The 27877-nt window shown below is 37.1% G+C and overlaps 1 protein-coding gene across 8 annotated transcripts in view; it reads right to left on the bottom strand.

Moving 5' to 3' along the window:
• Positions 1–27877, bottom strand: part of NPAS3 (neuronal PAS domain protein 3) — an 897388-nt gene that overhangs the window by 604925 nt on the left and 264586 nt on the right. The window lies entirely within an intron of this gene.

The following is a 27877-nucleotide window of genomic DNA, read 5'->3' as shown; positions in this document are numbered from 1 at the left end:
TTCTATGAGCTGATCAACGTTTTAATTTTTTTTTGGTATTTCATTTTGAAAAATGTGCTATGAATTCACAAAATTAGATTCTTTATGTAGGGACGGAAATGTATACTACACTGCTGTGAAACTGGACATGAGAAAAACCAAATATGTAAAAATATACTGTAAAGATATGCATTTTAATGTAGTAATTATAGTGTATGCAAAATGCATAGTATATATACTGCATTCAAATATTTTAATATACTTATCTTCTTTATGTAAATATCTATGCATAAAGTTCTATAAATAAAATTGTAAGATAGAGTGAATAACATTTCAACATAGAAAATATATGTATATGCAAATCCATAGATATATATGTATGCATGTATATTTTCCTGATTGAACTTTATATACTACCCTCCATTTTGACTGAAACAGTGAAATAACTAGCATGTTGCCTCTCTGAAGCCGAAAGCAATTTCCTTTTCTAATTTTAGTTATGCAAAGCCTATGGGCATCATCAGCATTTAGTAATTAGTTTTATAATTACTGCTGTTTTTCTCACTGTCATTCAATTTTTCTTACAACATGGTCTGGGATTGAAACATCCCACATCCACAGCTGTGTAAATTGCTATCCATTTATAAGGCAAAAAAAGTAACATTCCATATACATCATTATTCAGTCAAGAATGTGTTGCTGGTACTTAGGTGATGCCTTGAGTGCATAAGCTGCCCACTGAAATGCCAAGAAAAATGGCATTCCAAATTCCAGGAAATGCTGTCTGACAAAGGAGAGAGAGAACATGAAAGCTGCCAGAAGAGTGAGATGATACCAAAGAGTATGGTGAAATCTGAGACATCTGAAGTTTGTGAAGTCAAGACAGCTTTTACAATGTTAAATAGCAGTGCTTTCTTCCTATAGGAAGAAATGAACATGTGCATATGTGTCCATAGTTGTTCTGTGATGTTTTAAAAACTGTGTTTCTTCTAAAAGGTAGCCAAAACCTAAGAAAGGTTTCAATCACGATAGATTAAATTTTCCTGCAAACCACTGAAAAAGTCAAAACCCAGCTCACTACTAGGAAACTTCAGTTTCATTTCACTAATAAATTGTACAATCAAAACACTGACCTATCTTTCCTTAAGACTGAAAATGTAAAAGCTAACCAAGGTTTGGTATAACGTTGCTGTGGTAAATATAAACATAAAAACCCTCTCCAAGAAACGCAGAGCAGTCTTTGAATATATCTTTGAATACACTATTGATAGTTACATTCTCTTAAGATTTATGCAAAATCAAAACGAAATAGCTGAGTCCCATTTCATAGACTGCAGTGTTTAGGAGAGACTCGGGGATGTTCAGGTCATGAGGAGCTGGCAACAAAGCTAGCTGGAAATCTGAGGACACCTTGGTCTTGGGAAAATGCAATAACATGCTCCAAAATTAAGAGCCCATCTAATCTTGAACAAATCACTCAGTGTCATTGCGCCTTATTTTTCTCATCGGTAAAACTACAGAGTACCTTTCTTCCTTCACAGGACCACCAAGTGGCTGAAGTAGGATAATGATTATGAAGACACACTAGAAAAGACAAGAACTTGCTCCACATAGCTACCATGGTTCCAGACTGTACCCCTTTAGGTCTCTGGCTACAGAGAAGAGCCCTGGGCGGGGTTGTCCTTTATCTTCACAACCAACTCACTGCATCTGCTATTAGGCTCTCTCACGAGTACTTTCTAGACTTTTTAATATCAAAAGTTTTATTTCTATAAATCAATTACAAATGTTTCAGGAGCAATAATGCATCTTCTATTTCCTGTCTACCTCCAAGCACAGGGAACCCACAGCAGGTGGTTCCCATATACTCTTTATTCTAAACGAATAAATAAAACTACAATGCAATGAGGTAACGTAAAGGAGGAAAACTGCTAATACCTGAAGGCTTCTAACTGGAGAGTTACCCTATCAGTGACACACAGGAGGCAAGCCAGAACTTGGGGTGAAACAAAATGAGAGAACCAGGTGGTCAGGTGGAAGGTTTTAGCTTCACCCCACCATTTCTGAGCAAAGGACAAGCACCTCAGAATCCTTTCTTTTGTGATTCTTTTCCAGGGGACAGAGAGAGATGAAATTCAGTAAGGGCAGAGATGAACCAGAATGAAGGTGGGTGTCTTTTTCACTTTAACCCTGGGGCTGGGGATATGAAATGTGCTGATTAAGACAATTAAAAGATGCCATCAAATAGATGCCAAGAGTTACACTAACAAAACATTCATTATCTTGTCTTCAAGATATACTTGTGGCCAAAAGATTCATTTGATCCAGGGTTTCTGAAAGTGATAAGAAATCCTAATTTTAAACTTATTTCCTCACGAACTGAATGAAATTAGATTTGGACCATGTATTTCAAGTCTAATGTTCAAATATTTCTTTTTTCAAACCTCTGTATGTGGGCTTATACATATGTGTCTGTGTATACTAGAGAATCTACTAGAGATTCTCTGGTACATTTTCTATTCCCAGTTTTTATTGTTTCTCTCAAATAAAAATCATAAAAGAACACTGAAGGGTTCTTCAAGGAAGGGATAACACAGTTCTTGCTTTTACTGTTTCCACAGTGATTACAAGCTGCATTATGCTTAACCTGCTAGCTACAGACTGTTATGTGAATGAAAAAAGAAAAGCCATAAACTAGAAGAAAGCTAAAGAGATCAACCATTCTTTCAACGAACAAAAAGGCCCCAATTCCCACTCTTTATTCAGAATGCCACTTAATTAATGCATGTAGGTAAAAGGAGTCCAACCAGGACGAACAAAAGAATAAAAAGGTTTCTCTTTAACACATTTACACAGAAATTCGTGAATTGTAACAGTGTCCATGGCAGGAATGGGGGAGAAAGGGTAGAGGGATTCACTCAACAGTTCTTTTCAACTTAGGAAATATGGACAATCTTAAATTTATTTTTTGAAACCGTATTTCAATATCAACGTGTGGTTCATTTATACATTGACTTGATGAAGTTAATTATTTTCTATATGTCATTTTATCTAGTTTGTAGCTCACTAAATTTTGTGTATTTTCCCACTTTTACTTTGCCTTCAGATACATAACTACAGTGTCATATCTATTCAAGTCATAAGAAAGTCTTAAGAGCAAAATCTCTTACTTGAGCTAAATGTTTATGGAAAGCAAACTGCAACATGAGCAATCAAGAACCAAAAATGGGAATCTAGTAATAGTGATACGAACTTGAAATCTACTCTAATTTACTATTTATGGTTATTAATTTCTGGACTGATAGTGAACCTGATAATTTTCTAAACAGGCCAAGTAAAATTATGCAATTTGTTTTTCTTTTTGGCAAAGAGAATTGGCACAAAGTGTGGCATCTGTGTGAAATGTGCTCTGGTTGCACCACCTGGGCCGTAGCTGCCTTGCCCACCAGCTTTCTTCAATTCCAGTTCTAGTTCGTTAGAACTGAAGCAGATATGAAGAGAAGAAAAAACAGTGAGTGATTAGAATTCCGCTGCACTAAACACTAAAACTGCTAAGGGAAAAGTCATTTAATAAAAGGAATCTAAAAGAAACACACCTCTAATCACAAATGCACCCACAGTTTCTTTACAAATCTTTGCACAATAGTTTAATCAACAATTAAATTCTTATCACATCATAAGAAGGCACGGTTCTTTGGAAATGACAATAATGCTGGGAAAAATAGGAAACAGAAGAGAAAGACCAAATATGAGAATGCTTGACTCTGTAAAAAAAAAAAAAAGCCATGGGCATGAGTCTACAGGAGCTGAGAGGGCTGTTGAGGACAGTGCATTGTGGACGTCCCTCATTTGTAGGGACATCAGGAATCAGAGCCAACTCAATGGCACATAACACATACCAAAACTCATCAGACCTGCTTTTGCTTCCCCATTTCTTGTCCATAGACAGATATAGACAAGAGTGCTAGAAGGAGTCCAGAAAAAATATTTAGAAAATATAATTTAATGGGGTGTGATCAAACAAGACGGTGAATGTTTAAATTAAAAGCAATATTACAGTAAAAGGCACATTGCCATTAATCCCCTTGAAAATACTCCCCCTAATTTCAAACACACTTATCCCACGTTCTTGCCACTTTCTGAAGCAGTTCTAGAAATTCTCTTTCATGAGTGTCTTTAGTTGCGCTGTTGTGGCTGCCTGGATATCCTGAATCATTTTGACTTTGGGGAAGAACCAGAAGTCACATGGTGCTAGATCCTGTGAATAAGGTGGATGAGGACACATCATAATGTTTTTATTTGACAGAAATTGCCATATACCAGAAACGATGTGTGGCAAGAGGCGTTGTCATGATGGAGGATGATTTATGGCACACTAAGACAACACCTTGTCTCAACTGCAGCTCACACCCGATTGACTGTACTGAACAAGTTGAAACTTGCCACACACTGTTACTAAGGTTCGATGGGCCACTTCCTGTTTTGAAGATCCCTGCCTTTACATTGGATGGCACTCGGCAGCAGCAGTCACTGTATTTTGTGATCACAATGGAAAGGCTCCATGTCACACATCGCTTGCAGTACAACAATTTCTGTCCAATAAAAACATTACGTATGGGTGTGTCCTCATCCACCTTATTCACCAAGTCTGGCACCATGAAATTTATGGCTCTTCCCTAAAGTCAAAATGACCATGAAAGGTAAATGTTTTGAATCGATTCAGGACATAAAGGCAGCCGCAACAGCACAACTAAAGACACTCACGAAAGAGGACTTTCAGGACTGCTGCAGAAAGTGGCATGAACAATGGGGTAAGTGTGTTCAAAGCCAGGGGGATTAATGGCAATGTGTCTTTTACTGTAATAATTTTTTTTAATTTAATAATTCACCATAGTTTTTGATCACCCTTTGTATATCCACTCTCACCTGAAGAATACAGTTGGAAAGACTAGTAAAAGTAATCACTGATTTTTTTCAAAAGAGTAGCTACCAGAAAAAATTTCTCTGGAAAATTGGAGAAAACTGTTGGCAAACCAAAAACAGATTTTTACAATTTTCAAGAACTCTTTTCTACAATACATCATTTAACCAATGTCACCCCCAATAAATTTAATTTAAAAAAAAAAAAACTCTTTTAACTTAAATTTATGTTTTAGTGCTTTGCTGTCACTGGGACTTCTTTTCCATTAGTGTTGTATCTAATACATATTTGAATTAGCATCATATTTGTATCTGGTTACAAATCCTTTCAGGCATTAAAAATACATTTCCAAAAAAATCTTCATAAAGAGTCTCAATAGGAATAATACAAAGGAGGCAGACCAACCTAATTGTTTTTCATTATATTTGGTAGTATAGACTTAATATGCTTAGATGCAAATAACTACAACTTTTTTTTTGAGGGCTGAGAAAATTTATTGTTTCTCTTCCATTGGGATCTTTTTTCAATATGTTTTTAAATTTTTCAATTACAGTTGACATACAATATAATATTACTTTCAGGTATACAACACAGTGATTAGACATTTATATAACTTATAAAGTGATCACCCCAATAAAATCAGTACCCATCTGACACTATACAGTTATAACAATGCTACTGACTATATTCCCCATGCTACAGTCTATATCCCCATGACTGTTTTGTAACTACCAATTTGTACTTCTTAATCCCCTCCCCACTTCACCCATTGCTTCAAGCTCCCCCCTCCCCCAAATCTGGCAACCATCAAAATGCTCTCTGTATTGATAAGCTTGTTTCTGTTTTATTTGTTTGTTTATCCTGCTCTCTAGATTCCACATATAAGTGAAATCATATGGCATTTGTCTTTCTTTGTCTGACTTACTCCACTCAGCACAATATCCTCTAGGTCCATTCATGTTGTTGAAGATGGCAAGATTTCCTTTTTTTATGGCTGAGTAATATTCCATTGTATATAAGTACCACCTCTTCTTTATCCATTCATCCATTGATGGACACTCAGGTTGCCTCCATTTCTTAGCTATTGTAAATGCTGCTGCAATGAACATATGGATACATCTGTCCCTTCAAAGTAGTATTTTGGGTTTCATTGAATAAATACCCAGAAGTGAGATTACTGGGTCCTTCTTTGTCTTTTGTTATACAGCCTTTGTTTTAAAGACTATTTTGTCTGGTGTAAGTACTGCTACCCCAGATTTTTTTGTTTCCATTTTCATGAAATATATTTTTCCATCCCTTTGCTTTCAGTCTGTGTATGTCTGTCTATCTAAAATGAGTCTCTTATAGGCAGCATATGTAAGGGTCTTGCTTTCTTATCCATTCAGCCACCCTATGTCTTTTGATTGGAGCATTTAATCCACTTATATTTAAAGTAATTGTTGATAGATATATAGTTATTGCCATTTTATTATTCATATTTTTTATCTTTTTTTCTTCTTCTTCTTAAAGAAGTCTTTTTAACATTTCTTGCAATACTGGCTTGGTTGTAATAAATTCCTTTAGCTTTTTCTTGTCTGGGGAACTCTTTTATCTGTCCTTCAATTATAAATGTAGTTTTGCTGTGTAGAGTAATCTTGGTTGTAGGTCCTTGCTTTTCATCATTTTCAATGTTTCCTGCCAATCCCTTCTGGCCTGCAAAGTTTCTATTGAGAAATCAGCTGACAGTCTTATGAGAGCTCCCTTGTAGGTAATAAGTTGTTATTCTCTTGCTGCTTTTAAGAGTCTCTCTTTGTCTTCAACCTTTGGCATTTTAATTATGATGTGTTTTGGTGTGGATCTCTTTGGTTTCATCAATGTTAGGAACTCTGCTTCACGGGCTTGTATGTCTATTTCCTTTGCCAGGTGAGGGAATTTTTCCATTATTATTTCTCCCAAAAGGTTTTCAATTCCTTACTCTCTCTCGTTCTACTGGTACCCCTACGATGTGAATGTTGTTATGTTTGATATTGTCCCAAAGGCCCCTTAAACTATCCTCATTCCTTTTTCTTTCTGGTGTTCTGATTGGGCATTTTCTGTTACCTTATCTTCCAAATCACTGAGTCAATCCTCTGCTTCATCTAATCTACTGTTGATTCTTTCTAATGTATTCTTCATTTCAGTTAAGTATTCTTTATTTCTGACTGGTTCTTTTTTATGTTTCTTATGTCCATTTTTATGTTCCCAATCTCTTTGTTGAAGTTCTCCCTGAGATCACTGAGCATCCGTCTAACCAGGGTTTTGAACTCTGCATCTGGTAGATTGCTTGTGTCCATTTTGTTTAGTTCTTTTTCTGGAGCTTTGTTCTGTTCTTTCATTTGGGACAGGTTTCTTTGATTCCCCATTTTGGCAGCTACTCTGTGTTTATTTCTATGTATTAGGTAGAGCTGCTAATGTATACTGGTCTTGGTAAAGTGGCCTCATGCAGTAGGTGTCCTATTGGGCCCAGTGGTGCAGTCTCCCTGGTCACCAGAGCAATGTACTCCAGGTGTTTCCCTTGTGTGGGTTGTGTGTGCCCTCCCCTTGTAGTTGAGCCTTGGTTGCTGTTGGCACATCAATTCGGAGAACTGACTGACCCTCAGGCTGACTGGTTGTGAGGACAGGCTGTGACTACAGTGGAGGTGCTGTTGTGACAGTGCTGACCCTAAGGAGCAGGATTCACTTTAGCAAGGCCCTCATGCCTCCCCAGTCTGCCCTTTGTGTTTGTATTTTGTGGAGGTGGTTAGGTGTGCTCTGGTGTGGTCTGAAGCTGGCCACCCAATGTGTTAGTTCTGTGGCTTCTTGAGAGTTGCAGGCCAAGGCTCTGTTGCAGGCCAAGGTCAGCTGCTGCCTGTGCCCTGTCTGAGGCCACTTGGTATGAGCTGAAAAGTAATCTTTAGATGGTTGCTACTTGTGCTGAGCTTGGAGGTGCTTGGGAGAGGCTACGCTGAGAATTGTGGCCAGCTGCAACAAGTGCCAGGCTGAGGGCTGCTTAGCAGGAGGTACGGGGCACACCAAGGCCAGATGCTGCTTGTTTGGGTTTGTGAACCTTTGAGAGATTTTAGGAAAGTCCACAGCATGAGCCAAGGCAGGCCATTTGAATGGAAAAGCCACTGGAAGGAACTTGGGAGGGCCCATAAGTTGGGTGGGGTGGGGTCTCAGGGAATCACCAGGGCAAGGTGAAGCGTGTTCTCCCAGTTGATGGAATTTCATATATGCAGCTGCCTGTGTCTGCATATTGGATGGAGGAAGGAACAATGGCTTCTGCTAGCACTTCTGTCTGGGATAAAGCTGCCCTTCCAGCCCTCGCCCTGTAGCCAGAAAATTCAGCTCCTCCCTGTCCCTCATCCTTCTTACACTGCTGCCTCAGAGCTGGAACTCAGAGCAAGTGAGTCCACCAGCGAGTAAGTCCATGCGTGGGGCCTTTAAGAGGAGCGCCTGGGACTCCACCCACTCTCATCTCACTCAGCCACAATCTCTGTTGGTTTTCACAGCTAGAAGTTACGGGGACTTCTCTTCTCGAACCCTGGGCTGGGGAGCCCTCACTACTCAGGGGGGACCTCCACAGCCAAGATACCTCTCCTGATTTTTAACCACCACATGTGGGTGAGGGTCCAGCCCCATTCCGTACCTCCACCCCTCCTACCAATCTCAAGTGGTTTCTTCTGTATATCATCAGTTATACTGTACTTCTGTTCATCTAGACTTCAGGAGGTTCTCAGTGATGGTTGTTCTATAGTTTAGTTGTCATTTTGATATAGTCATGAGAAGAGGCAAGCACAGCATTTACCTACTCTGCCATCTTGACCGAAACCTCCACCAATAACTACAACTCCTTGTCAAAATAGATTTCAAGTGACTAAGTATCTTAAGTATGAAGACTGGATTTCCTTAAGACACTTTAGGAAAGAAAAGGTCATTCCCAAATCCTTTCTACAACTGCTAATAGCTATTAATTCTAACAGCAGTAAATAATAAAGGGTTAAAATAGGCATAAATTAACTTTATTGTCAATCATTACATACAGAAGAATAATTAACTCAGTATGTTTATTTATCTACTTTTGGTACTTGATTAAATGAATGATTGATGACAGGTTCCTTGTTTTCTTTTCTTCCTTTTTGTCAGTATAAATGATCAGTATGAAACTAAACGGTGACATTAAAATGAAATCATTAGCAACCTAAAATGCAGGGTAACCTACATGCAAGAGCTTCTGTCTCCTTCACTATGAGAAACCTAATCAGATCCCTTCACACCCCAAACAGACATATAACATAGTTAGATGTACCTCCTAATCAGGTGCTTTCCTCTTGCATTCCACTGAGTTGGCTATGTCCATAGTTATGCTAAAGGCCAGTCATTTCTTTTAAAGTCATTTTAAATAAAGCTAATTCACAGCATTCTGGGTTCACTGTTGGTGAAATTTGGAACTATGTTACTGTTTGGCATTTATGTTCTTACTAGAACAGAAATATCAAGAAGTCCATGAGGTAGACTCATTCAAAATTAAAATATCAACTAAATGATCAATGATCACTTAAGTCATTTGATTGGTCTATGATTTGTCATAATTTGATAACATTTGAAAAGGTTATTAGTTCTAGTTCTCTGCAAATCAGGTGACTAAATTAGTAGCAGAGATCCATCTCATGCAATCAATATGGATAGAAGGTTTGTTATATATATGGGGTGTAAGTAGCATACAATGCAATAGGGGATTTTTGTCAGCCCCAAATCCACTGTCTAGTGTGCTACATGCCCTAGAAACCAAAATGAAACATTAATATCTCTGAGAAACCTATACTTAAATATCTGATTTGAACTGGCTGCTCTTCTTAGCATTGTTTAATCATTATTTAAAATGTTACCACTGTTTGGCAATATTTCTCTGTGATTCTCTGAACTGGATCATGAAATGTAGTACCTCAACAAGTGGTTCAGATAGGGAACAAAAAGAGGAGGGAAAAATAATATTCGAAGTAACAGGAAGCAAGGGGTGACTGCAGAACAAAGTCTGAGAGTCCAGATTTCCCTAACATTTCAAATTTCATTATCACTGTAAGGGTAAAGTTTGTAACAGACATAATTCAAGAGAGAGCGAGCAATGCAGAAGTGGAGAATGAGTTCAGCAAAGAACTAATGAGATTGGAGGATTATAAACCTGACACTGTGCAAGTTGCCCCACTATTTCGCAGTACAATGTCACATTGAAAAACCATGAACAAAATTAGCGCCTTATGAAATTCTGACTTCATAATATGGCTTCAATTTCTAAATAACTACTAGTGAGTAAGTGTGTGAGTGTATTTGTGATGCCAATAGAACATGCTTTGTTGTGACGATGAACAGAGCAACCACACTCTTATTCCCCAAGTCCACCTTGACCAACCAAGTTAGTTATGGCTAGAGCGAAGTTTAGGGATGGGTTCCGAATGTTTTCCTGCTTGTGGAGTTAATTTACTCACGTGTTAACCATAACAATGATACTGACATCGGTTGGACCATGATCTACGCAACTATCTACATACCAGTCTCACTCAATTTGGGGGTATTGGCTAGAAATGTGTTGGAATGCAATTAGTGCCCAATGGCAGATAAGACAAGATGCTATGGTTACTAAATACATACCGGTTGTCTATATAGTTTTCCAGGAGTTGTGAACAACATGAATTAAAGAATATAATGTTTTAGCCTTTCTTGCTTTTTGTACAGAGGCTAATATGAACGGATTTGGGCCTCTTGAACTACTTCCATATATCATGGGACAAACTGAATGACTTTTATTTAGCAAAATTGGTCAATACACAAAGCATCTAAGTTCACTTTAAGAATGAGTCTTTGAATATCCCCCTTTTTTTCCTTACTTATATATCTTTTGCACGTACAGAGCAAGAGTAATTAAAAAGAACTCTACATACAGAAGGAAAAATGACGTTCATCTCATAGAGTTTTGTAAGTATGAAGTGTGATTATGGATGTGTAGTATCTTTGCATGTTTTTCTAACCAATTCATACGAGAAAATGCCTTTGTACACTATAAAGATTAACACGTTGATTCTACAATTTTTTAAAAAGTTAATGCATAAGTGTAAAAAATGATCATAGCTCTCCATGTTGCACAACAAAAACGTGTAGACTCTAAACTACTAAAGTGATACCTGGCATGAGTAAAGCAGCAGAAATATGATATGGATAATTTTGTGCCTCCCAATACTTTTCTGAAATATATTGCCACTAGACACAAGACAGTAACCCAAATTTACTGTTTATATTTCCATTCCTTTATCTTAAGAAAACTTAAAAATTGAAAACATAAATGTAAAATATGTATTTGGGGGAATCATGAGAAATGTGGTTGCATTAACTTACTTATCAAAGAATGCTTTATAAAGAACACTGGGGCTTGTCGCTTCACAAAAGGCAGTACCCCTCCACTGAAGGGCATACGTAAGTAAACAGAATCGTAATTATCACTGTAGATCCTTATTAAACTCAGGAAACATTTGAAAAACACTTGAGTAACTACTTGAAGTATGATGAAACAGGTCACCTGAATAATTTTTAAAATGTATCTTCATTAGTAGAATAAAATAACCTAGTTTAGTAACTTCCCACCATCATAGTTAGTGCTATGACATTAGTATCTATAAAATGTTAAAATGTGAGGGGACAGCATATGTAGGTGGATAGAATTCTGGGCAAAGCAAAAATACTCCTGGTTTAATAATACACGCATCTCCATTTCATTGAGCATTTTTTTACACCTCTACAGGATATGAAAATATTAAATTTTTTAAAAGAAAACAGTGACAAAGATCCCAACTCTCAGGATTAGAGAAAGTTTTTTATCAAGTTAATGAAACTTCTGTGGTTGTCTGTGCTCTATGATCACCCTAAGTCTGTATTAATTATGTCATTTTAGGTATATGATTTTGTATTTAATAGTCTAACTCTCTCTTCTGTAAATATGAAGTATATTGTTGAATAAAAATAAAAGATGACGATTTTATCAGATTTTATCCTCTGCTGTTAAGGGAAGTTTGAGTGTTCTTTCCAGGGGTCTGTAATTTACAAAAATTATCTTATTTTTTTTCTTTTTTTTTTTTCCTGCCACCTGTTGGCAGCTCAGCTCGGGCCGGGCATCGGACCGCTGTTGCTCAGAGTTCACACTCTTGAGCGAGCTCTTAACCAACTGAGCCACTCGGCCAGCCCTGATCTTATTTTTTTTAACTCTGTCACTGGAGTTAAAGCGAGCAGAGTCTACTGCTGTAGATTTTGGATAACCAGAGTGCAGAGGACAGCTCTAAAGCCAGGCCTAGTTTTATACTAGAAAAACTGCATGGCACCTATGATATTAAACTATAGAGAATTAACACATATTAATTTGGCTCTGCTTAACTAAATACTTCTGACATTTCCTTCAGCACTTAAACTCAATTTCAGAGAATGGACTGCTGTAAAAGAACGTATGCTCATTAAAAGTTTATTTCCTCAAAATGCTGGAGGATAGCAAGTTTCTACTGTGAGGAATAAAAAAACTGCATTTATTTCCTTAACTGGGGGAGTGAAGAAGACCCCAAAGCTTTTTGGTTTTGAGCAAGCATAACAGGTTTAAAAATGAAGAATTTCATCTTGTTGTCACACCCTGCCTTACCTCGTTTCAAGGCTTGCTGTGTTTTCTTTACACAGAATGAAATTTTAGCAGGAGCAGAAGCCAAATGCTTAAAATGAATGATCAACTTACAATTCATATGAATCTCTTCTTTCATGCTGCTCTGCTTAAAAATAGCATCATAAATGCACATCTGCAAAGACTGTGCAACACCCCCCTTTCCTGAATTGTACAAATTATTAGAGTCGTTGACAAAAGGTTTTTTTTGTTTAGGGGTTGGTCTGGGCACTCTCTTTGGCAGACTGCCACTTTTCTCGCAGTAGAAATATTGCTTGTAGAAAGCCACATTGTACAGAACAGCTGTTCTGCTAAAACATTGAGCTAGCAACCCAAGAAATGACTGACTTCACATGTGAAGCAAAACTGTTCCCTCCCTTTGTGCTAATTTAAATGAAATAACAGCACAAAACATTCTCTTCCACGCCGTCTAGTCTTCCCTCCCAATTATAGGCTTTAGTGGGGTGTGTGTGAGCCGGGTACCAAGGAGCACGTGACTATCCTGCCACTGTTCCGGTGTCACGCTTCGACTTTGGCAATTCTACTGCAAGTCTCCCAGGATAACAGCCCCTCTTCTGATCTAATCCTTTCTATATTCAGCTCTTTGATGCTGAGGGATTTTCTATGAACTATATACATTAGAATTGTGAAATTACAAAATGCATCTCATGCCAGGATTTCCTCCATCTCTATGAAAAGCTAAGATAGTAGAGAGAAGATATTAGAAGATTATAGTTGATGAAGCTCTTGCATTATAAGTATGGTATGTGATTTGTACTTTTGGTTATTTGAGATTATGATCGGATAATAGAAATATACACAAGTATTCTGTGTTCTACACGGCATTTGGGTATTTTGTTTAAAATACTCTTTTGAAAGAAAAAACCCTTTGTATGCTTACTTAACATCTGAGGGACCACAATTTCCATTAAATATCACCATGTTTACAGCTTAAACTATATTTGTGTGTAATAGATTATCCAACAACAAGTATCTAAAAAAACAAAAAAGCAATAGGAGAAATGCTCATTTGAAAATAGAGCTTCATGAAGTCAATTTCTTGGAAAACAGTAAAAGGTCCATATTTTAAAATTACCTTATATAAATTCAGTATGTTCACCTATGAAAAACTTTGTGCAACTTAAAATCCTATTCATCTGTAAGGTCCAGTTTGAAGGCTACCTTCTTGGTGGCCTGTTTATCATTAATCATTATGATCACACATTATTTGGCTTATACCCCTTTCAACATGAATACTATATTACCTTATTACTTCGTGAGCATGTGTGTCACTCCCACTAGATTATACACCCCTAAAAGGTTCAGTTGTTTTTCCTCTTTGCATTCCTTTTAGAGCCTAGTATAGGGTCTTGCAGTGAAGTAAGCATTCAAATACTTAGAGGATAAAAAGGCAAGTAAAGTGAAAGAAGTATGGCCCATTCCTGTTCTCTAATGACAAATGAAATTATCACCCTAAAACCTACTCTAAGATCATATCCATAAAGCCAAAATTCTGAGGAAGGAAATGTCAACTATATCCATTGTTTCAATAAATTGGCCTTCATTTCAGACACAGCCTATTTTAAGAGTGCTTCTGTCTTATCATCTCAATGAATTATTCACATATTAATAATGTATATAATCAACGTTTATATCTCATTATGGTAAGAATTAAAATAACATCACAAATTGCTGTGTCATTTCAGAAACACTCAAAAATTCCTCTGTCACATGATACAAGTTAAGACTATTTACATGTTAGAATCCCAAAATGTATTTCAAAATAAATCCCACATGTGGAACATCTTTTCTCCTGATTAACATCATTTTGGAAATACAATCTTCCCAGGGGAGGGGGGGGGGAAAGACTTAACCTCTAACCTGATAAAAACCATGAACAGGGGATTCTAACATGCCTTTGGTAGTAGTTCCCAGGTAAACTTAAGCCTCCCAATGGAATCTAGGCTTACTGCACTGTAAGACCCTGGATTCTCAAGCCCAACTGCAGAAAGAAAACTGAGGCCAAAAAGGCGTTACCTGTTCACAGTCACAAAGAGCTGAATTTAGGAGTGTTTAACCTCACTGGCCGAGACCTTGCTACTAACAAGGCATTTTGAAGCCATATTAAAATGGCTGGTATGATTAGCTTCTGTTGCATTCGTACATTTTGCTGCTCCTGAGGACCTTGTTTATATGGATGGCACCTTTATTATGGGTTGTTAGAACCCCCTGCAAGAGTCTCCTTCTCTCAGCTCAGTAAAGGTATTATTTCACTTTTCTAACTGGAGATGTGCATATAGCAAAGAATTTACTGACTCACAAGATGGTACAATCTGATTGCCTACCGGGTGTAAATCAGAAAATAACATAGGCTGAACAACTTGATATAAATGATACAGGCTTCTCTGCAACTTCAGGAGCTCGTGATCCAGAGGAGATACCATGAAGAACGTGTTAGGTCAGGTGTCAAATAAGAAAATATCAGTGCACCACTTTACAAAAGTTCCAGAGTATGCCCAAAGTGAGGCTGACCTGCATCTGTATCCCTATTTTCTTTCATAACTCTCTAGAATATACTGCATTTTACACATTTTGCTATGCAATCTTCACATCTCTTTTCAAAATGGAAAATGATAGCAATTTTGCTTTTATGCTAAGATTCTTGTAAAAACCTGGATACTATTCATCTACTTTTACAGAAGAAAGCCAATATTTTAAAGTATTTATATAAAACCCAAACTGTGTACACAGTCTGTTTTCATCATCAGCGCTGATATTCAAAACAGCCTTATTTTCCCAAACTGTAAAATTATATATGAGCAGTGGGCTTTAATTATGAAACACTAGTGAAAAAAATTTCTAAGTTTCTGTAGTGCTTTAAGAAGGTATGACTATGAACTCGGGAATTTGAGGTTCTCCCAACCTCTTAGCACAGTAATATTCATACTTTAAGCACACTCAACAAACCTAGTGGACAAAGGCAGAAGATGACAATAGCTATTTCACGGTGACTATGCTTTGTTTCTTTAGTAACAAGTTTAGTACATTGTGAAAACTAAATTATACTACACAATTTAGCCAGGCTTCTTCACTTTATGTACAAATGGTTTTGGAGATACGTTTAATTCTACCTGAAAATGATTAGTTCAGCTTTACCAATCTATTCATTCTAATGCTGGTAATAACATTAGGTCCTTGATATAAAAATCTCACATTTCATTTTCCTAATGATAATTTTGTGATGATTATAGCCATATCATGCCTTAAACCACCAACTGAATCAGGAAGACAACTAATAAATTAAGTGGGAAAATAAATCAAAACATTTTCTTGAACTGACCAGTTGTTTGATTAGTTAAGTGAAAATGGTCAAACAATAGTCCTGTGTAGACAAAACTTGAATCATATCTATTGCTCTTTCATATGATTCTTCATCTAGAGATGACTATCTAAATTGTCCTAGTTTGGATCATTTGCTACATTTAATTAAGAAAGTAGGCAAAAACAGTAAGCCAGACCATGTCAATAAATTTATATGACTTTATACTTCATTTTTCAGCAATATATGCAATGCAGAAAACTATACTGAGATCAGGCAATTAAGTTTGAGAACTCACCCTAGAAAAAGTGCTACATACCTCATTGTTGAATATCACTATGGTCACCTTCAAAGTACTTCCCTTGGGAAGCTATGCACCGACACCAGCGCCCAGTCCACCCTTCAAAGCAACTTTAGAACTCTTTCTGGAATGGCCATCAGATCTATTATCGTATGGGGTTGTTGGAAAAGTCATGACGCATTTTTGCAATGAAAAACATAGAAAAAATGTCATGACTTTACCAACAACCCAATATTACCCTTGATGTCCTCGATGGCATCAAAATGTCTTCCTTTCAATATTTCCTTTATCAGGTGAGTAGGGAGGGTGTTCCAATACAGTTATTTGTTTCCTGGCTAAAAACTCCCTCACAGAGAGTGCCTTGTAAGCTGGTGCATTGTCATGATACAAAAGCCATAGATTGTTGGCAAAGAGTTCAGGTCACCTAACTTTTTCACATAGCCTTTTCAGCACTTCCAAATAGTAAACTTGGTTAACTGTCTAGTTGGTACAAATTCATAATGAATAATCCCTCTGATATCAAACAAGGTTAGCAACATCTTTGCAACAAGTCACGAACTTAATGGTCAGACCTCATATACTTGTACATCCATGGAAATCTAATAAAATATGCAGCACTGCACCCCTGGCTGGCCAGTCATTCTGCCATCATCATACATGGATTATAGGAACACATGTTAGCTCTGAAGATAAAACTAACACTTTACTAGCCATTCATTGTTATCACTATAGCTTTAAAACAAATGCAAGATGCAACATGTTATAATTAGTAGGATGTTGTCAAGCTACAACATCCATTTATGATTAAAACACTTAATAAAATGGGTATAGAAGGAAAGTACCTCAACATAATAAAGGCCATGTACGAGAAACCTTCAGCTAATATAATACTAATTGTGAAAAATTGAAAGCTATTCCTCTAAAATCAAGAACAAGACAGGGTTTCCCCCTGTCACCACTGTTATGCAACACAGTATTGGAAGTCCTAGCCACAGTAGTCAGGCAAAAGAAAGACATAAAAGGCATCCAAATTGGGAATGAAGAAGTTAAACTGCCACTTTTTGCAAGTGACATGACTCTTTACATAGAAAACCCTAAATACTCCACCAAGTAACTATTAGAAATAAACGAATAAAGTTGCTGGGTACAAAAATTCACTGCCTTCCTATACACCAACAATGAAATTTCAGAAAAATAAATGAGAAAAACAATTCCTTTTGTAATAACAATAGAAAGAATAAAATACCTATGAATAAACAACAAAGGATGTGAAGAACCTATACACTGAAAACTGTAAGGCATTCTTAAAAGAAATCGAAGAAGACACAAAGAAAAGGAAAAATATTCTATGTTCATGGATTGGAAGAATCAACCTCCGACAGGGGCTGGTATCCAAAATATATAAAGAACTCATACAACTCAATAACAAAAAGAAAACAAGCAATCCAATTAAAAAATGGGCAAAGGACCTAAATAGACACTTCTTCCAAGAAGACATACAAATGGCCAAAAGATATGTGAAAAAATGCTCAACTTCACCAACTATTAGGGAAATTTAAATCAAAACCACAATGAGATATCACCTCACACCTGACAGAATAGCTATTATCAACAAGATAAATAATAACAAGTGTTAGAGATGCAGTGGGAAAAAAGGAACCCTCATACACTGTTGGTAAGAGTGTAAACTGGTACAGCCACTATGGAAAACAGTATGAAGGTTCCTCAAAAAATTAAAAATAGAATTATAATATAACCCAGTAAATCCTCTTCTGGGTATCACCCAAAAAAACCTGAAAACATTTATCCATAAAGATATATGAGTATGTACCCTGATGTTCATTGTAGCATTATTCACAGTGACCAAAACATGAAAACAACCAAAGCATCCTTCAATGGGTGATTGGATAAAGAAGATGTGGTACATATATACAATGAAATACCAGTTGGCCATAAGAAAAGATGAAACACTGCCATTTGCCAAAACATGGATGGATCTTGAGATTATCATGCTAAGCGAAATAAGTCAGACAGAAAATGTCAGGAACCATGTGACTTTACTCAAATCTGGGATACAAAACTGAAAGTTAAAAGGAACAAGACAAACAAACAAAGAAACAAAAACTCACAGACACAGACAATAGTTTAGTGGTTACCAGAGGGTGAGGGGGGAGAGAGGGGCAGTAGCAGAAGAGGGAAAAGGGGGTCAAATATGTGGTGATGGAAGGAGAACTGACTCTGGGTGGTGTGTACACAATGTGATGGTGTACACTTGCAATCTATATAATTTTACTAATCAATGTCACCCCAATAAATTTAATTTTAAAAAATTAGTAGGATGTTTCTGATCACAATGAGTTCTAAAAAAAGCACTTAAGTCCCTTCCAGTTCTAATGTTCTTTAAAGGGGCTGCCAAACTACCACCCAGAGGTCAAATCCAGCCTACTACCTGTTTCTGTACAACCCTCAAGCTTAAGAATGTAATTTTAAAAAAATTAAGTTAAAAAATAACTGGTAAGAAAAAAAAATTCATGACATTTTATAATTAGATTTCAGTGTCCACAAATAAAGTTTTGTTGAAATAAAGCCATGCTCTTTCAGTTACGAATTGCCTATGGCTGCTTTTGCACTGTAACAGTACAGCTGAGTCGTTGCGGCAGAGACTTCATGGCCCACCAAGGTTAAATGATTTACTATCTGGTTCTTTCCAGAAAAAGCTTCCTGACCCTTGCTCTACAACTCCGTATTTAGCTGTTGTATTGGCTGTCTTACCTCCCCTTTTAGGCAATCTTTGACCAGGGTGGGAAAAACAGACAATGCAGTGGCAGTCTTAACTTTTAGTGAAGAAAGAAGAGAGAATACCAGTGTGCCCCTGTGCTCAGGTGATTCTTTATTGCCAGAGATCGGTCATTTATAGGTTTTTAAGGAAACTATATGTAGACAGTTTAATCAGTTTTCTTTCTTCCATGTCCTGGTTGATTTTGTAATAGTTAATCACATATTTTAACCAATACAACCAACATGGAAGCCCTAGAAAAGGCAGAGTCTCTGAGGACTCAACACTGACCACTTGGAAAGGCAGGAAAGTGAGACAGAACAAGTTTCCATTTGGGCAAAGGTTTGTTTTTCTTATGTTTCTGTCATTAGAGTCAATTATAAAGGCTTTCTTTTTTTTTTTCCAAAATAACCGCCTTACTTTTTAATAATTTTAGACTTATAGGGTAGTTGCAAAGTAAGTATATAGAGTTCCTATATACTCGTAGTTTTCACCCAGCTTCTCCTAATGTTAGCATATAATGCCTTTTTTAAATGATTCTTTTCTTTGAATTATAAGTCCTTTGCCTATAACTAGCCTGAAAATGTTTTCAGAATTTGGACATGATGGTAATATTTGATCTAAGGAGGGCTAATCTTTACACATAAGCCATATATGAGCACATACATTTATGCATAATGTAAATGGAAAAAAGAAATACTAATGAACAGCTGGTGACATATGCTGCACATAGAAAGAAAACTCTTTTATGGAGGAAAATATGCTTAATTGGGATTCAAAAAGCCCAAATTCAAGCCCCAAGTTTGTTATTGACTTTGTTTGTGTCATTAATCTTTACATTGGTTTTCTCAACACAATAGCAAGGGGCTTGAAACAGGTGACCTATGTGATCTTTAAGATGAAAATTCTGTTGGCCTTCTTTTCCTGCCCAGACACTGACATTCACTGATATATTAAGAACCCAGAAAAGTATGTGAAAAGTTGCAGTCAATCAGTATTCAAAGCCACATTAGTTTTACAGGTGGAGGTCACCACATGTTTATTAAAACACAACTAAGAATTATGCACAGTATCTGCAAAGCTGTTTCTGAAAATTAAAGCCACAGTACAATTTCAATCATAGAAAGCAGTCAGAGGTGACTCCTTCTTTGCTGTGCCCATGAAATATTGTTATCTGCAGAGTGCTGAAACTATATATTGTGCTTGGCAAGAGGTGACAGGGCTAACAAAAGCAAGTTAAAGAATTCTAGTCCTAAGAAAACAGAGCACATAAACTTGAAAGTCCTAAAGAGGTGAGTACAGTACAGTAATGCAATGCCCAGGATACCATGACTAAAATATTACATTATCAAGAACTGGCAGACTTCTTAAAATAAGTTGGCTGTGATATAGGATGTAAGTACATTCCCTAAAATTTGTCAAGAGTAAAAGCAAGGGCCGGCCAAGTGGCTCACTGGTTAAGAGTTGGCTTGGGAGCGCGAGCTCTGAGCAGCAGGGCTCTTGTTCGGATCCCCACAAGAGAGCCAGTGACACTGCCTGTTACAGCTAAGATGGTGAACAACAACTCACCCTGGAGCTGGGATGCCGAGAGTTGCCGGCGATGACATAGGCTGCAGCCCCTGCTGCAGTGGGCTGCCATAAGCTATGGTGCATGGCTGGCAGTCAGCGTGAGTGGCAGGCAGCCAGTGTGAGCTGCCGTGAGCCACCGTGAACGGCCGTCCAAGGGTCGGTGACCGATCTGCTTCACCCGGAAAGAGCACAATGATAATACCAACATGGGCCAGTAAAGCAACGTCCTCCACAACTAGATTGAAGAACAAAAGGACAGCAACTTGTCTGTTCCCCTTCCCCAATTCCCCAACGCTATTCCCCTCCCACAATTCCCAATAAAATCTTTAAAAAAAAGAGTAAAAGCAAGTAAGAAATTTATAAAGTTCTAGATCATATTTTGTCTATATCATATATTTGGTACTTGACTTATTTAATTTAAAACTTCATTGTGTGATGTCTTATTTACCTGTCTTTCATTTATAATGATTGCACGTATGTATGAATATCTTGATAACCAACAGGTAAAAGTGTTTAAGACACAGCACCATCAAATACCAGTATTTTTGAATCCATTGCACAAAAGACATGAAAAGACATGTAAGAGGAATTAAGTAAAAGAGGAGAAAAACAGAAATTGTTAGTAGAATATAAAGAGTTAGAGCACGTGGCTTTTGAAATTATTAATGAACAGCTTCAAGAAACCCAATAGTCCCAGGAGAGGCTAGACACGATAATTGTAAAATCCTTTCTAAGGAATTGGGGTTTTGAATTAGAGAGTAAGCAGTCATCCAGACCGGAATCATTGACAAAAGGAGAATTCAAATGAGAAAACTGAGGTCTAGAGAGGGCATTATAACATAGGTCACGTGGTTTATTAAGTTTTATCAAAAGCTCCCATCTTCCATTCTTCGTTTTTGTCTTTCATGTTTATTTCTCAAAGAATGGTAAACACCTCCAAGGCCAGGATCATGCCTTATATCCTCTCTATATGCCCCACAACATTCAGCGAGGACTCAGAGGATTTACTAAGAGAAGATACTCGGATATTTGTGGAATGGAGCTGAATTTAGACACCCAAGATACTTATGGGTTTCTCCAGACTATTGCTTTTAACTTTCAACTCCTCAGCCTATAGATTACATGAGAGAAACATGTAGGTCATTACAAGGCAGGAGCTGGCAGCGCATCCTGGGGATGGTGGGGGGGGGCTACCATTCCTCCTAGGTCCTAATCCATACAGTTTATTTTCCCAGGGGTTTCACACTATTCCCACCATTCTCCTTCCTTTTATTTTTACTCTTTTCTCTCTTCCTATCCTATGACTTAGGCCCACCCAGAGCTCTCATCATTATTTAGCTCTGCTAACAGCAACCCCAAGATGCATCCAATTATATACAATTCAATTTAAAAACATGGTTAAATTCTGATTTTCCTGGGTATTGAACATGGAGACATAAACATGCATAAGTTGACCCAGACTGCTCTGTCAAATAGCTCATAGTCTAAGTATAGCGGCAGATATAGGATGAAAATAATTATGAATTGATAATAAAGCAACATAAGATTTATCAGGAACCTACAGAAAAATATGACTAATGTTCTGGAGAAGAAGAGAAGATCTACATAAGAAAATGACATCTGAGGTTGGTTTTGAAAAATGAATACGAGTTCAGCAAACCTGGAAGAAGGAAAAGGGCCTTTCAGTCAGATGGTGGCATGTACAAAGGCATGAAGGAATAGTTTGGGTATTCAGTATTGCTAGAGAAAAAGAAGATGAAAGAAGGGAGGACAGGAAAACGAATTCTGATGTAGGACGCAAAAAGGTACACATGCACTGTTTTGTCCACAGTTTCCAGATTTCTCCCCCGCCTCCCCCCAAGAAAAATTCCTTAAGAAGGTTATGTACTTTTGCTCAACCTCTTACACATTTGGCATGACTATGAACAGAACTTTTCCCAAGTATTTACTGCCCTTTGATTGGGGGCAGACCTGAAGTCAACCCTCATCAAAGGAGGGAAGCCCAGGCAGGGCTGTGGCAAGAAGTAGACCCCCCCACTCAGCTCATCCCTGCCTACCTTTGTCAACCCCCAGGCTAAAGGTAACTACATGAGGAGTAAAACCTTTGTGGCATGTTACTAAGTGGTGGTAATTATTTGTTTTCCTTGAGTCGATGTTTGGATGCTCAATATTGCCAGACGCACTGAAAATATTGATGAGCAGTCAAACTCTTTGACAGTGGCATGTGGCAAGAAACCAGCAATGTTTTCTCCTATTCTTCATGTTGAAGGTGGACTAGAGTCCCCCTTTGTAGATAGCAAAGCTTTTCCCAATAAAAGATGAAACTTCATACAATTAGAGTCTCTGACACTTACTCTGTCATCATTAAGCCTACATTTGTCAGGAAGCTCTTTCTGCCCAGTGTCAAAAACGTCAATCCCAGGGATGTGTGGTGATATAAACACTGCTCTTTCAAACATGATGTAAAATACAAGAAAGTAAAAGGTTAGTTCTTAAATGAGCTTCTTTCAGAAGCCACAACTATACTAGAAAGATATAAGAGGATAATAGCATGCAATTAAAAAGCCTTCCCGAAAGCGTACCTAAGAAAAGGCAATGAACACTGGCACCTCAGCTTTTGGAGGGTTCCATTTCCATTTGGTGCCACTACTGATGTTGGATTGAGGAGAACAGAACTTGAGACTAGAACAGTCAGTCAGGCCCTCAGTCTACTGAGGATGATGGAGGTAAGAACAAGAACCAAGTTTCTACTGCTTAACCTACTCTCCTAGCCCTCTAGGGAGTTTCTGTTCAGAACCCAAGGGTTCCGTCTGGGTTCTACCATTTACTTGTGTAAAAAGAAAAAAATACCGCAGGTGGGTGTACATGATTCTAAGGATTACCATGTCACGTAGTTTATTAACAATGAGGAATATGACACTTGCCCCCAAACATGAATGTCACTTGGTAGAAATAAATGCACACAGTAAAAAAACCAGAACAGGAACTGGCAGACCTTTGAGCTACTTAGAGCATGAAGACCTATCATTCTGAGAGCCGACCTTCGATGGAAACAGACCTATTTTATAAAAAGCAATCTACGTTTTGGGAATCAGCCATTATAGTAATTCAGTGTTACTCTGACAGATGCCCTATACTCACTTACCCTACATGACTATTTTCAAGGAATCCATTAAAAATCATTGCTTAAGTAACAGTCTGGTCTTTGGCTAAGAATAGCTCACACACTGCTTAAATAAAGACCTGTAGGACTCTCCTCTCAGAAACATTACCACTTAATTCAAAATAGATGACTGAAAAAGTGAAGGGAAATTCTATGAAAAATAGCAAAGTTCTTCTCCAATGTGTTCAGCCTATTTTAATCACCAGTTGTCTTGCATATTTTTCAACTGTTCCCTTCCAAAGGCTAAAAATGCTTATATTTTACATACAGTGTTTTAGCATTGTTGCCTGTCACACACATTGGCAAATTGTTGTTTAAAAGCTGCAATGTTTAAATTAAAACTTATGCTTCCAGTGGTAAATATTCCTGGATTAATAGAGTTGCAGCAGATACACTCCAAAAATTGACTGAAGTCTGTGATATTAGAAAGAAGGAAAATTTATCTAGTTTTAGCAAATGTCAAATCAGCAGCTATTGCTTTTAAGATTAATAAAAGATATAATGGTTTCCACATAGCCTCTAAATAGAGATTACTATGAATGGAGAAGTGATTTACCAACAGTCACCACAATGAGATTTCTTTAAAGGTTACAATCATCAGTTATTTAGCTGAAACACTGCTGAGAATGCCTGGTCATTTCTTGAATAATGCATAATGTTCATTGTAGATTTGATCTGTATTATAACAATATAGATATTTCTAAAATAATGGAAAAAACTATCTGTTACCTTCCATTTGCTTAACATATCATTTCCATGAAGTAATTGACTCAGGACATATTATACACTGTCAACTGAGTGTTCTTTCCACAAGCATAACTTATAAATAATCTATACACAATGGGCATCAACAAACAAACTCATCAACCTTTATACACTTTTAAGAAAAGATGAAATGAATAAAGGACTTTCTGAAGCAGTAAGTTAAAGTGATTAAATTCCTATATAGTTGTGTGGGACACATTTAAATTTAAGCTTTGATATTTAATTATCAACACAAACAACTTCTCACACTTTTAAAAAATGTCGCCTACAACGTGTAAGCACTTTTCATATAAATTTCCAAATGCCTTTAGGTTGACTCAAGAGACTGCTTGGAGAAGTGCGACGTATAATGTCTACCGTTTTATTGTTGGATTATGAACAGCATCATGTGAAGACATGATGCTACAGGCTATTTATATAAGCTTATTTATCCCTATGAACTTCTTCAAGGGCACAGCATAGAAGACCTTCATAAATTAAAACGAATTTCTTTTGATGTTGTTTCATGAATGTCTGATCAGAATGAGTAGCAGGTTTTCATTAAAGAACTAGAGTAAAGCAATAAAATATACATATGTTGTGCAGCAGAACCAGTTTATAGAAAGTACCTACTGCACTCCTAGCAACTTTTGAGAGCCAAGGTAAATAGTGTAGAGTCACTATGCTTCGGGCTTCCATTCAAACCTATTACTAGTTTACTAATAGTAAAAGTATACATGTAACAACTCAGATGCTCTGCCAAAATCTGGATGGAATTTTTTAAATAATAAAATCAGAAAAGATGAAATAGAGTCATTTGCGACAACATGGATGGATTTGGAGATGATACTGCTAAGCGAAATAAATCAGACAGAAAAAGTCGAGAACCATATGATTTCACTGATATGTGGTATATAAAACTGAAAACAACAAAAGAACAAGGAAAACAAATGAAGAAACAAAACTCATAGACTCAGACAATAGTTTAGTGGTTACCAGAGGATAAAGGGGGAGGGGGGTGGAAGATGAGGGTAAATGGGATCAAATATATGGTGATGGAAGGAGAGCTGACTCTGGGTGGTGAACACACAACGTGATATATAGATGATATGTTACAGAATTGTACATTTTAAATCTATGTAACTTTGCTAACAATTGTCACCCACCCCAATAAACTTTAATTAAAAAAAAATCTGTGATCTCCTTTCAGGCTCCCAAACACCCATCCCAACTTTACTCTTTTCTCACTGACATCACTGTGCCCATCCAGATACTGAAACACATGAGAGCAGAGACCATATGTTATCTTCTTCCTATCCATCTTTATCATCATAAGTAGTCATTGAGATGAGTTAGTTGAAGGCCACAAAGTGAAAATGAATTATCAGTCACACTCCAAAGCTGAGAGAATTCCCACCTAGAATGTTTGATGATGGTGATACAAGTCAAATATCACTGTTAGAAATGAATATGGCATGATAGAAAGACCACTAGGCAGAGGGGATAAAAGAGGGGGGGGAATTCTAGTTTTAGGTCTGCTAACACTTCACTGTAAATCCTTTCTACATCATTTCCCTCACCTATAAAATGAGGACATAGTTCTATATTATCTATAATTTTGTATTACTAAGGCCGTGATTCTAAAAGTAAGCAGGACTATCACAACATAAGAGAATGGATACACAATGGAACCATTAGATTTTTTTTACTTTGGTAGCTACCATTACAAAAAAACAAGCAAACAAACAAACAAAACAAGAAAAACCTATAAACTGCAAGCTCCTTGAAAGAAAATTGGGAATAAAAAAAAAAAGGTGATTAAGCTAAACATCTTAATAGAAGTCCAGTCCCTCAATTATCATATTTATAATTTAATAATAACATTTTACACATTGTGTGATTTCTAACCTGTTTACTCATCCTTTCATTTTGCATGATTTAGAATAAACATGAAGGCAGCCTATTGAATAAGCTCTTATAATAAATATTTCCTAGGAGTATGTTCACGACTTTAGCCTGGGAAAATTCCTATTCCTTTAGCATATGGAACATGGACTGGTGCATTACCAAGGTGACATCTACTTCCTGAAGGGCAGAGGGGCTGTAACAGGACAGCACAGATATGCCTTGGTTTGTTTGTACTCTGTTGCCTGATGCTGACATCCTGCCCTTGAGAGCTGCCTCTGTTGTATGTCCTTCTCAGCCTTTGAATGCCAGTCTTACAGTCTAGAGCAGGAGTATGGGTACTATGGCTCGTGGGCCAAATCCAGGGGTAGCTGCCTGCTTTGGAAGTCCAGTTCATAAACACTCTGTTGTTTACATATTGCATGGCTGATTCCATGCTACAACGGCAGAGTTGAGCTAACCCCCAAAGACTAAAATAGTTACTCTGTGGCCCTTTACAGAAAATGTTTGCCAACTCCTGCTCTAGAAGAAATAACCTGTTACGGTTCAAATTCTAATTTTCCTTCTCTCATAAGCATAAGAACCATAACCTCTAAGTCAGCAGCAATGGCAAAGATATAAACAGAGTCACCCATGCACATACACATTTATGGTCATGCCTTTTAGCACAGAATTGTAAACATGACTGCTTTAGACCCTTAATTTCAATAGGAATCCTCTAAGAGGTTATAGCTCCCCACCAGTACTCTTTCCTACAACAGCCAAGAGTACAGGTGCTTCTCCAAAAGTAGGTGTCAAGGTGTAATCACGTAACTAAAGAACCTAATTCTTCCCCCAGCAGCAGTTGCCTGCAGCTCTGCCAGTTTTATTCCATACTCATCAAGAGTTTAGACTCAAGGTTTGTTCACAAGAAACTAGCAGATTCCTTAAGTCCCTTGAATAGCATACCTTTAAAGACAGACAATCAGTGATTGACACCACACATACACTGATAAACATATGCATGCATATTTGTATGCTAGAAATGCCATAAATCATCAGGGGTTTCAGGAACACAAAAGAAAATCCCTCTCTTAAGTATCAGTGTGAAGAAGGCCCAAAATTTTGAAGAATATGTTTTAAGGGTAACTGCACTAAGGATTTGGAGGACAAATATATCCTTATATTTATAACTTTGAGGCAATATGTATAGAAACATGAAACATTAATACATGGGCTGATTTTTTTTATTAGTCAATAAAATCATTACTCAAAATGTCTGCTACAGTTATACTCTGTTTCTTTCCTCTCTTTGGTTACTAATGACAGAAAATATTAGCTCTACCCTTTAGCAAATATTCTCATACTCCACCCATCAATAAGAATTGTCATGTGTTAGCATAACATAAATTAAACCCATGAAGCACTTTAATGTAAGTCATTTCATTCTCATTTCTCTGAAACCTTATAAAGTGATAGACTATGTAGGCTGACAGACTTATTGAAAAGAAAATAGAAATAGAAGAGGTTCATT

Source organism: Hipposideros armiger, unplaced genomic scaffold (assembly GCF_001890085.2).
Source record: "Hipposideros armiger isolate ML-2016 unplaced genomic scaffold, ASM189008v1 scaffold_265, whole genome shotgun sequence".
NCBI classification, from domain to species: domain Eukaryota; kingdom Metazoa; phylum Chordata; class Mammalia; order Chiroptera; family Hipposideridae; genus Hipposideros; species Hipposideros armiger.
The sequence above is the reverse complement of the archived record's forward strand: the minus strand, read 5'-3'. Positions and strand labels throughout refer to the sequence as shown.